Genomic DNA, 13,780 nt, shown 5'->3' with positions numbered 1-13,780 from the left:
CATACTATGTCTATCAAGATAAACCTTCCATGTTGTTCCACTTTGACAATCCTAATTTTACCCTACACCGATGAATACTAAGAGGGGGGGTGAATTAGTATACCCAAAAATCTTACCAAACACTTAAGTAGTTTTACTGCAGACCGGTATAGCCCTTTAAACAGTAAACCAGTTAATACACAAACAAGCCAAATAGAAAATAAAGCATTCACCCACAATAACACAATCACCATAACACAAGATATTTTGATGTGGAAACCCAAATGGGAAAAACCACAGTGAGTAAAACTCACAAGTCTACTATTTGCAGAATAGCAACCAGACCGCTTAAGGTCAGACCGATTAAGGGCTTACAATGTTCTTCACTAGAATAGATCTTGTTAGGAATCCTGATCTCTGTTAGGAGATAAGTTTTGTAAAAGACTACCTTGTTAAAGGATTTCAGATCCACAACTGTGAACCACCTTGTTAGAGGATTTAGAACAGGCTTGATTGAGCCTACCCGGTTAAGGGTTTCTGACTTGTCGAAGAGATTAGTTAGATCCTTGATTTCTCTCTATTAATGCATTGTAGCATTACTTCAGTCTTTTGTCCTTCACACATTCAATCTCTGTCACAAGATACCTTCTTTCAAAGACCTAATCTTCTTACGCAACCCACAAAACCCTAGACATGATGTCCTCATATAGGAATTTGATTTCATGTTGGTCCAATGAGATTAAACTACAATTTCCTAGGTACAATGCATCTAGACACAATTTGTAACATGACACAGAATCACCGCATCGGTGTTGGTGGATGATAACTCATCACACTTTACACGTTTGTCAGTTAACAAAACAAAGTATGTCGATTACCGATTTACAAACAAAGACCGATAAATTGGAACATAGTGTTTCGATCTTAAAAAGATTGGTTGCCGCTTGGGGTCCTTGTACCGCTTGAGGTCCTTGGTCATGCTTTGACCAATAAGCTCCTTCTGCAAACACCGATATCTTCTACAAACAAAGACTATGCATAAAATGACATATTATATCGGTTTGAACAATACATCACATACTATCGGTTGAGAATAACTCATATAGCAAATAAGTGTGTGTCCATCAATGACAATCACAACTAAGTACAAACATCATCAAAATGCCAACAATCTCCCCCTTTGGCATTGATGGCAACACTTAGGAAAATTTGACATCTAAGTGCTTACAAAATGAAAATAATGCCATAACCAAAATTACTCCCCCTAAGCATATACACTACTCCCTTTGCCAAAATTACAAGCATGCACTACTTCTATTTGCATAAAATTTTCATTCAATACCACTCCCCCTTTGCCAACAATGACAAAGTAATGCGAACATGTCACAGAGATTTACCAAAATCATATTGCATAACATGAAAGTAGAGTATATGTTTATGACAATAAGGAGTAAAACTTTTCAAAAATGAATTTATAGTTTTTCAGAAATTCCTTCATGTCTGTAGACCAAGTATCTAGGAGTGAGGCAGCAATTTCACTCTGAGTCTTCTTGTGGAATACTAACTCCTCCGTGGCATCAATAGTGCTCAATTCCTGAGTGACAATAATGGCTTCGATGTTCAGAAAGCACTTCTGAAGAATCTGTAACTTAGGTAATAAAAGCAACTGAAGTTGTTGCAGATCTTGAGTCTGCTTGCAGATCTCTGAATCAATCATGGCAATTTTTTGCCTGTGAGTCTGTATAGTTTTCCCATACACTATGAAAGAATCATATGGAAATTTGAAGGTCTTTATATATTTCTTTAATTCTAATTGAAGTTGACCTTTCTTCTTCATAGCATCATCACATAATAGATCGGGCTGGCATATTTTGCTCAAAAGTTTATGTCCTTCAGTCATTGCCAGACTGATAGCATCCCTCTGATGGATCAACTTGTCTTTGTCTTCGTTAAATTGCTTCACCAATGCAACTTTTAGTGCCTTTTCATGGTTTTTCTCTGCAGCAGTATGGGCAACATCTTCCAATGATTGCACTTGATCACCCACTATTGTGCATAGAAGCTTCAACTGGGCAACATCTTCCAATGATTGCACTTGATCATTATCACATAAATACTTAATGAGTTCTTGCTCTACCTCCTACTTTTCAGTATCATCAAGATCATCAAAATAATCTTTTAGATCATCAAGAATTTTCCTTCTAGTATTCTTTATAGTCCTTTGAAAATGTGTCATAGGCTTGTAAGAAGCAATGTGTAAATTTACCGGTGTAGAGGTTACAAGTACATTACCGGTTGGCTTGGTCTTCTTACCTAATTGCCTTATCTTCTTCATTTCATCTTCTGATTTAGTGTCTACTGAATCCTATGCTCCATTCTTGGTTTTCCTCTTCCTTTCAAATACCTTTAGCGGAATAGCCTTCGGTTTCTTCTTGGATGGTGACCTCTTGGGCACTTTCGGACTGGCAGCAGAGGTAACCAGTGTCGATGCTGATGGCACAACTTTCCTCTTCTTCTGCTTCAATACTTCAATAGGATTAACTCTCTCAGAGTAGGTACCGTCCCTCTTCTTCTTTGGATCAAGTGGTGAAGCAAGTAGGGTAGAGGCATACCCAATGAGTATATCATTCATCACTTCATATCCCATAGGCTCAACTTCCTCTTTTCTTGGCTTAACCGCTTCCATTATGCAATGATCCGCTCTGATCGCAAAACAAATATCATCTTCATATTTCTTAACCAAGTCACCTAATAGCCTTGTTCTCTGGTTCATCTTCAATCTGAACTCATCAAAATACCTATTCAGAATCTTCGGATAAGTAGATCCCACTGCTTGCAGACTCTCCTTGATTTGTCTTGTAATCGGTAGGTCACTTGACCATTGAACATCACCAACTCTTGAAAAAAACCCTTGAAAGTAGAAAAACAACCCGACAAGTAGTTGACCAAACTTGAACCTTAGTGCCTTGTCCTCTTTGATGGATTTCAAATTTTCCATGAGTTTTTTTTGCATGCAGGTACACAAGTCGTACTCTGCATCTTACTTGATCATTCGATAAGCGGCATTCACCGCAGCTGTAGCAACAAAATTCATTTTGCTGGCATTAAATACTCTATACCCGATCACCATGCATGCATACTTCACCAAGTCATCTCTAATGGTGTTGACAGTCATTGTCCGCTTGTCGCTTACAAAACCAGTGAGCTTTTCCACTTTGGCTTTTGTGACCTTACGAAGAACAGGGACTTCTTGAATATTGCAGAAACCGGTCATGACATGGATTGCCTCTGGTGTGATATCATGGGTTCACTCAAGATACATCTTGTCACCATGAACCTTACTAAGAATAATTCTTATATGATCTTCTGTGAATTCCTCGAGGAAATATACAACATTGTGGAATTTCTTCTTCTCGATCATGTTGTACTCTGGTTTAATCTTCTTATCTTTTCCACATAACAAACTCAATTGGGAGTGAATCACTAAAGACCCTAGGTCTTCCAATCTGCAATCAATATAACCAGAAACATCCCCTTTGATAATGACTCCTTTGAGAATTTGAGATAAGGCATTGTAATTCAACTTCTTCCTAAGAGATTTGGATGACTCCTCATGTGCGGAAGAACTAGAAGAGACTTTGGATGTAGAAGCCATGTCTAAACAATTCTGAATGATGAGAGTGATTCAAAGAAAAATACCTTTTCACTCTGAACTAGGGTTCGCCGATGTCGAGCACAACACACTCTTCCAAAAGCTTGCTTTACCACTCTGACTTCCACTCTGGATATCTTGAACTGACTGCTGGGTCTTGCACAAGATTTCTTTCTGGATTTCTTTGAATGCAAGACGATCGCTTTTGTTGCATTGCCTAGGTTATACAAATGCTTCTTCGAAAATAGGTAAGTAAAAATGACTACAAGAGTCACCTTTATACATGCTCCTACCTACCATAATAAATGCATCATCGTTATGGTACAAAACCTAATTTTACCTTTTACCACTTCATTTATTTTGTCGGTCAACAGGTAACCAATACCGATAAAAGCACTTTACTGATATACTCTGGGGGATCAAAACATTGTTACCGATATGTTCCCCCTTAAGATTTTTGAAGCTCAATTTGTTGATTCAGGGGTCTCCACACTAGGTGCGGAAACTGGTACATCTTGTGGCTTCTCTTCAGATTTCTTTTTCCAAGTTTTGTTCATATCTGCCATAACGGTTTCAACATCGACCTTTCCTTTACCTTCTGGGTTGACCGGTTTGTCTTCCAATGGATTTTGTCTCAGTCTGCATGCTCTGGCAAGATGTCCTAGTTTGTGACAATGATAACATACCATACCAGGTGCTCTCCATGGTCCGATGTTCACCTTTCCATTCTTTCTACTACATGTTGCAGCAGTGTGATCGCTACCATGACAGATCACATAGGTTGCACTCCAACCGTTTGTCACTCCATAACCATTTGACCAGTGGTCATAGGTTCTATACCAGTTTGGGTTCCGATTCATAAGAGGTTCTTGGACAACTTCTTTTGATCTTGGTGCATAGCCTCCAGGGTTGTTCATAACCGATCTGCACTCAAAAGATCTATGCCCAAACTTATTGCATGCATAACAATGACCATTAAATCTACCAGTTCTAGCCTTGTGGTCATACACATTGTTTTGCATGTAAGGAAAATTATTATAAGTCTTTCTCCTACGCAATATGTCCTTCCTTATGATAGTTAAAGCATACAGGTTTAAACTTTGACTTACCTTTTCTTTTGTTGCGGTTCTCAGGTATCAGTTGCTCTTTTGATGCATCAATCTTGGTTCCAAAGGATTCACCTTCCTCATATGCAGAGAAACCAAGTCTAGTGGTATCCCTTGATGGCTTCATTGATTCCAACTTTTGGTCCAATTTTGTAGTGCTCCGATTGAACTTTGCAATACCTCCTTTGTCTCAGCAAGTTCTTTGGAAAGAGCTTCAATGGTCTTCATTAGGGTTTCATTCTGAGAAATGGCTGCATTGAGTTATGCTTGCATTTCTTCTTTCTATTCCTTACCCTCTTGCAGATAAGCGATAATGGTGCCAATTTCTCGATTCAACTTAAAGATCTTGTGCTCCTTGTCCTTCACTATATCCTCAGCTTTTCTTCGGTTTTCCAGTTCTTGATTCATCCTAATGGTCAGTCCTTTTAGATCCCTCCTCAGGCTAGTTTTGGACTCATTCAGTTTCTCCACTTCTTTGACTAGGGTGTCCATGTCTGCTTCATCAGAAAATATTTTTTCAATAATTTCTAGCATTTGCTCGGCAAGTTCTCTTCTTTTGGCTAAAGAGGCTTTATACTTGACCTTAAGTTCATCATAGGCTCTCTCAGATTCAACCAGATGGTGAGTGAGTTCCCTCATGATGTATTCCCCCATATCTCCTTTCAAGTGATTAAACTTAAAGAAAGGTTGGCTTTGATACCAATTGATGAATACTAAGAGGGGGGGGTGAATTAGTATACCCAAAAACCTTACCAAACACTTAAGCAGTTTTACTACAGACCAGTATAGCCCTTTAAACAATAAATCAGTTAATACACAAACAAGCCAAATAGAAAACAAAGCATTCACCTACAATAACACAATCACCATAACATAAGATATTTTGATGTGGAAAACCAAATGGGAAAAACCACGGTGAGTAAAACTCACAAGTCTACTATCTGCAAAATAGCAACTAGATCGGTTAAGGTCAGACTATGCCTTACAATGTGCTTCATGAGAACAGATCCTGTTAGGATTCCTGATCTCTATTAGGAGATAAGTCCTATTAAATACTACCTTGTTAAAGGATTTCAGATCCACAACTGTGAACCACCTTGTTAGAGGATTTAGAACAGGCTTGACTGAGCCTACTCGGTTAAGGGTTTCTGACTTGTCGAAGAGATTAGTAATCAACAAGTAAGTGATCTACAAAGTAGCACAAAATGCTTAGTTAGATCCTTGATTGCTCTCTGTTAATGCATTGCAACATTACTTCAGTCTTCTATCTTTCACACGTTCAATCTTTGTCACAAGATACCTTCTTGCAAAGACCTAATCTTCTTACGCAACCCACAAAACCCTAGACATGATGTCCTCATATAAGAATCTGATTTCATGTTGGTCCAATGAGATTAAACTACAATTTCCTAGGTACAATGCATCTAGAAACAATTTGTAACATGACACAGAATCACCACATCAGTGTCAGTGGATGATAACTCATCACACTTTACATGTTTGTTGGTTAACAAAACAAAGTATGTCGATTACTAGTTTACAAACAAAGACTGGTAAACTGGAACATAGAGTTCCGATCTTAAAAAGATTGGTTGCCACTTGGGGTCCTCGTACCGCTTGAGGTCCTCGGTCATGCTTTGACCGGTAAGCTCCTTTTGCAAACACTAGTAGCCTTCTACAAACAAAGACTATGCATACAATGGCATATTATACCTTTTTGAACAATACATCACATACTATAGATTGAGAATAACTCATATAGCAAATAAGTGTGTGTCCATCAATGACAATCACAACTAAGTACAAACATCATCAAAATGCCAACATACACTTCTATCATTATCTTTTGATAGTCATTGTTAGATCAAGAACCTTCAAAGCATGCTAAATATTTCCTTAAAATTATGAACAAAACTTGCAATTACTATCAACAATGTTCAAATATTATTTTATCTGCTAATGCAGACTGTCACTATTTTATTGTGACTATCTTTTCCTTTGACTTTCATACCATCTTAATTATTTACTTTAAAATATGAAGCAAATGTTCAAATCCATCTCCTTGAATTTCCCTCATAGTTGTCTCAAACTATAACACTTTCCTCCTAGCCCTATTCATTGGAGACTCATCTATTACCCCTTGACTATGCACCATTATAGACTGTTACTTTTGAGAAATTGTACGTTTCATTTTACTACTTTCTTCTCTTGTCTCTACCTAAAAAATGCCCTGCAACAATAACCTTTTACATCACTATCAAAAGTGTACTAATATTTTGACATCTAGCCACTCAAATGATGTCTCTCATGCTTGACAATCAACATCACAACCTTTTGTTTTTTTCCATTCACCATCAAGTCAACCTTAAATTATCATAATAAATCATGTTATCTTTCTTTCTTATGATTGTCTTTTATGTTCGTGAAAAAATCCTACATCCATTGTCACTTTTGTGCCTTGTGATTTGTCTATATGGTGGGAAAGAATATTTTAGGGAAAGATTCATTCATTATCTACCATATTCGAACCAATCCCTTTTCTAGCACCATTGTTAACTATAACTTGCTCGCTTCAGAAGGTATTGATTATAATCTTTCATTACTGTTATTAACCTTGCTTCCTTTAGATCTCATGACCTTGCTTATTTAGTCTTGTTTTTCTTTTAGTGATTACCATCTTCTATCTATTAAGTCTTGGCTATCATGAAATCCTTTGACTGACTTCTTTTGTAAGTGTCTCTTTCACAATAATTTTTTGCCTTATTTAGGACTCATTTTATTACAACTATGACCTGTCATTGTCATATAGATCCTGTCATTTTAAGTGACAAAACAATATGTTCTTTGTCTACCTTACTAAGAATGTCATATCATACCATTCATTCTTATGCCACAATAGAGAATTTAATTGTCATGATGCTCTTCCCTATCCTCTAATATTTGGCAACACACCAGCTTTTCATTATACCCTACAAATGGCCTCAAAACAATTGAACATTTATCACTTGGATGTTAGTAAACTTTTCCAAGGATTAAAATAAAAAAGTGAAACTTAATAAGGTAACCTTCTCACTAATATGAGCTTTTCTCCAACGCTTGGTCTCTGTGTTTTGTCCCTTAACTCCTAAACTATCATCCTTTGCCTATCATAGTATATGAAATGACATTATCATTATCATGTCATTCATTTGCTTTCATGACTATGTACTACTATTGTCCCTTGTTATTATTGTGGACTGTTATACATTGTTAAGGTCTTTGGACAACTACTTTAGAACTACTTTCAAGCCCTTCACTACTTTTCTCATTGTCATCCTAAGCTATGATTCACTATGCATGAGTAATTATAAGACTATCATTGTCTTTGTTTGGAATGCGTTCTTCATGTGAGAACCCTACTCTACCTTTATGTTGTCTCTTTGTCTTGACAATCTACATTCATTGTGATTAAATGTATTCTCATATTCATTTGTAAGATTTTCATCCTATCCTTCTATAGAAAGACTACTATATCTTAATCTTTTCTCACTTCCATTTATCTCACATAGCTTCCATAATACATTGTCTTGATTTTTCTATTTAGAGAGGTCATGTGACCAAATTTGGCCTTGACAAAATTTAAAATCATTGTGTAAAGCTTTTAGGATTAATATGTTTTATAAAGATATGAGGAATTTCAAAAATTTATAGTAAACAAAATGAATCTACTAATTTTAATATTAGAACACATATTCTCAAGGTTTGATAGAGATTTAAAAGATGGATTTACAAGTTTAGGATGCTTGCCAAGTAGAGCTTGTATTTGGGGGGGGTTTGAATGTGGAGATAAAGATTAAATGATCCTAGTGAAAGCTCTCAGTCCTTCCTACAACATGTCAAACATTAACCCTTTCCTTTACAACATGGATAAGATAGGATTAAACCTATATCCTCCAAAAAAAAATTCAGCATGGATAGGTATTTTCCCATACCCCTAAAACATGGTGGGTTCATGTCACAAATATGAAAAATTCCAAGAAAGAGAAGTGCAGGTCATATGGCATGGATGATGAATTTTCTATCTTTGCAATGTGTCATATGTCCTTCATGAACCTGCAACATGGTTCAAAGCCAAGGTAGCCATCTATATTTTTATTTTTCATAGAGTTTGGAGTCTTCATTAACAAAAAACTCATAATTCTTTCATGATTCATTAAAGACTCAAGCAAAGAGTTTCATGTGGAAAGGCTTCGATAAGTTTTCCCCCATTTTTAATTTTTTCCTTTAACCCTGGCACTTAAATCATTTGACTTGGCTAAATAAAATAACATCTAATCCCACTTAGAGACATATTGTCAAATTTAAGATCAATAATCATTTCCCAAATACTTTCCTAGTTAAATTTTTGGACCAAAGGAATAAAAAAATGATTACACTTTTGGCAACATCTTCTTGATATTTTCCTTCCAAACATCTAAAAAACCAATAGCTTGAGCCTATCCATTGGACATGGAGTCAAATAAACCTAAAAAATATATCTATTGGACCTGACATATTTCTACCCACACTCAAAAGTACTAACAAACTGACCTAAAAGACTCAATACAACTCTCTACCAGACTTGACATATTGTTGTCCACACCTCAAAAGTACTAACAAATTGACGTAAAAGACTCAAAACATTGTGATTCAACCCTTGAAAGAAATAAATTAGACCAAACTATGTGTAAACAACACTTATTGAAAATAAAACCTAACCTACACTAGGCTAACCAAAAATGAAGATTTCAGACAAAACCATTGACTGATTGTGTGAAGTAGTACCTTTTTCTCATTAACTTGCAACATTTTACATGGTTGTGCATATTCAATGAAAGATGGATCATAGATAGAATGTCAACATACAATTGCAATGTGCCTTGAATGCCAAACACAAACTCACTCTCTTCCTCATTTTAAGTATTGACTATTGGCTCTTTGTAGGCCTCCATCCTAGCTAGGTGCCTTATAGGACACCCCATTGAAAAGACCAACCTAGAGCTCTTCTTGTTGGTCTCTTTGCTATGAGATGCTTCTTCAACTTCACTTTTTTGGTTAGAATAGGTTAGCTCATATGATTTAAGTGCAAAAAAAGACTTCCTTCTCTATTTGACTATGATGTTCACTTTTTTCTAAGTTAGAAAGTAATGTCTCATTTTCAATATTTGCACAAAACTCTTCTATGATTCTGGTAAAATGATCTTCCTCAACTTTCTTATTAGTATCCTCATGTAAAATATTGCCTACCTTCACTTCATGAGAATTTTATTTACAATTTAAAAAGATATCAAGGCTCATACCTTGGACAATAAGCTCTTGTTCCTCATCTTGTTCAATTTGCTTATGATTTTCTAAATTATGAGATTTTGGCTTGACATCTAAGCTTGAACAAAATTCCTCTAGCTCATCCCAAAACATATTTTCCTCAAAGTCTTCTTTAAACCCTAATAAAGAATCATCATTGCGGTCTTCAAAAGTCATAGTTTCATTCTCATGCTTATCATCATGTACCAACAACTTTTTACAATGATTTATACCCTATTGATCTTCATGTAGCATCGTAAATTGTACACCCTTTATTAGGGTTGTCTAATTTCACGCTTAGGTTAGCACCCAACTTGGTGTCTTGCATTTGCATTTGAAAATTCCTTTAAGCATTTAAATTCATTAATTTAATTAAATCTGAAATCCTCTCTCATCATTCCACACATTATAAAATTGGGCCCTTAGCCCTAAGTGTGCCCCTTTTTATTTTATATTATTTAATTAACTAATTAATTTTATATTAATAAAGTCCTAATTTGACCTTCAAATTTCATTTTCACATATCTAAACACCTTGGATTGATGCACTAAGTTAGATTTGACTTTGTAATCACGATACCTTGCATCCTTAAAAATTTGGAAAAAGGTCGGTCGGACTGATGTGTGACCATCACATCGGTCTCGATTTTTTCTCCTTGATTTTCAAGATCATGTTTTGGCAGTATTCTAATGTTTAAATCTTGCTTTGTGTAAAATTTCATCAAAGAATAAATTTGGAAAAGAAACTGATTGAGCTTCTAACCTTTGTACTTGAGAAAGCAACCAATTCATATGCTCCTCCTTTGCCTCTCCAACTCCTGTTGATGGAAGTGAGCATGGTAAGCCAACTCTAGTTGTTGTAGATCAAACTCTTGCTACCTCTTGATGTCATTTAGCTGCTCAACGTCGTCCAACAACACTTACATCTTATGCTTCTATTTTAATCATTCTTTCAAGTATGTTTTAACATTCTTATTCTCATTTTTTTTTTTCCTAATGCTAAGGGTGATCCCATAATACTGGGTTATACTTTTTGGCCAAACTTGACACTAAAATCAACATTTTGCACGAGATCTTTACTTTCTAAAACTTATAGCAACCAAACCATTAAGAATTTGAAGATAAAGTAAACTACTAATTTGTGAGATTTTTCATATAGATTCTTATTATATATTTTTAAAAAAAATTAGAAATTAATTGTCCATATTACTATGTAACTTTTAATAACTCAATATTTTTAGTAATTAGCATTTTTTCAGAATTGATATTTATTTGGTAATGCATAACATTTTTTTATAGCAAGAAGGAAATTCTAATTTTTGAAATATAGAATTGTCACACCAATATCTAGTGAATGAATATTTTTTCATAATTTTTTGTTACATATATATATTTTTTTGTTAATTTTTAAGATAAAGTAATTATAATTTGGATAGTGTTGTATTCCGTAATTCATAACTTTTTTTGTATGCATTTGAATTAACTTATTATTTTTGTGTTGAAATGAGGATATCAATACCTAGGGAAAGATATTTTTTTACCATTTTTTCTCTATTTTTTGAATTTTCCACGTGTGAAACACAATACTTAATCTTCATTGAAAAACCTACAGTCATAAGAAATAAAACATAAATATATTAATAAAATTAAATATATTAAAATTTATACTATTTGGAAAGCTTATAATAAGGACTAAATACTTAAAAAATAAAACTTCTAAATGAATTCATTTGACCCCCCAAAAGCTAACGTATAAGTGATTTTTTATCAGCATTTTGATAGGTGCGAAGGAGACTCCATTGCAAGTATGATTTAGAAGTAGAGAGGCTTTATCCAAGAAATTTTGATTTAAGAGCCTTTGATATTATTCTCCTCAATTAATTACTTCAAATTGAACCTCTTAAAGCTTAAATCATTATATTTTTTTAAAAATGTATAATTTCAGCAAAAATCAAGATGTACCAAAAAGTGTAACCCAATATTGTGGGATAACTCTTAATCATAATGATATCTCACACTTTTTTGAGCTTATCAAATCTTTTAACTAGTATTTGTGGCTACTTTCATTTATAACTCTATTTGGGGCAACACTAGGGACACCTTACTACCTATCTTTCAAGAGAATACCTTAATATCTTTAATGGTGTCAAACAATAATCTTTGTATCCCTATATTATTGTTGAGCTTGCCAGGGTTATAACATTTTACATTTTTTTTAATTCTACTCCTTGAAATTAATTGCATTCTTTGCATATGTCTAATTGAAGGTTGACATACAAAGTTCCTATTATTCATTTATTGAATATGATTGCATTGAATACCACATCATCCAATGTCATTGTAGATGGTACCACACAACTCTTACTACTCTAAGACAATACTTATTGCTATTGTTGCCCCTGGGTAATATGTTTGTTTCAATGTAAGTGGAATGTTTCTCACCTCCTTTATCTTTATCTTTTTTTTTAGTATAAACAAACATTTATTATAAAAAAACATCTAGATGACATTACTAATCGAATTCTTTTATGTTTTATACTTATTTTCAAGATGGAGCACTCATTTCAAGGGATCATGTACCAATAAATGGAATCCATATCCTTTTAATAATTGTTTTACTATAATTTGGTAACATCCACACATATAATAATGGCAGCAAGACAATGTAGATTGTAGGTAATACACAACACAAGATTTTCATAGGCTAAGATGCCCTGATATCTAATATATGTAAAAATAATTCATAGGTTCTTAAGATAGTTAACATCATACAATACTCTATATGGAAGAAACAACTCTGTGTTGTGTCTCTAAGAGATCTTGAATGCATGTCACACTATTCACATATCCTTACAATGATATTCAACTTCTTTCTATGGATCTCATCCTAAAGGCACGAATAAGCATCTAAACTCATGTAGTCCTCCTAATTACCTAATATAATTAATCACTCAACATAAATAACTTAAGGAATGTGTGCCATATATACTATATAATATCATATCTATTGGTACATAGAAAATTAACTTGTAGGGACTACTTGATTTTACTTTAACACACATCCTCAAAATAGTTCCTTTTTTTCAGGTAAGTAGTACCAATAAGGGGGCAACTCCCATTGTGTTAAAACTAGAAAGAAAAGATTATATAGCTCACGGGGGAATCAATGGTATAAATAGACAATTAGTTCCCCTGTTTCTTTCAGCGTATCAACTATCTCCATTGGAAGCAATTATTTGTCTTCTTTAATGAATGTGACAAACTCATCCAAATTGTACTTTTGACCAAACCCAACTTTGTACAACTTTCAGGCCTTTGCCATTTTAATCTTTTTTACTTCTACATTTAGATCAAAAAATCCTAGCATGATCTTTGGTTAAGGCACAATCTCTAAGGATTCCAACGTCATTTTTACCTTAATGGCGTTCTCCTCTTGGACCGTGCAGTCAACAATTCCATGTGCATTGATAGTGTATCCCAGGATTTGTAAAGTAGGGCAAACATATTTTCATAAACAATTCTGTCAAGAATGTGGCCCCCAACCCAAAAGTCCATCCCCAACACTTTAATGATCTCCAACTTCTACTTCTTGTTCCCCTTTTGGAAGAGGTGAGCTACATGCTCCTTAGGGATCTCCAAAATATTGTTGGACTAAGAACAAATGCACTTCACACCAAATGTCTCAACCATTTTATCTCAACTCAAGAATGATCAAAATGAAT

Source organism: Cryptomeria japonica, chromosome 5 (genome assembly GCF_030272615.1).
Source record: "Cryptomeria japonica chromosome 5, Sugi_1.0, whole genome shotgun sequence".
NCBI lineage: Eukaryota > Viridiplantae > Streptophyta > Pinopsida > Cupressales > Cupressaceae > Cryptomeria > Cryptomeria japonica.
This window is presented reverse-complemented; position numbering follows the sequence as displayed.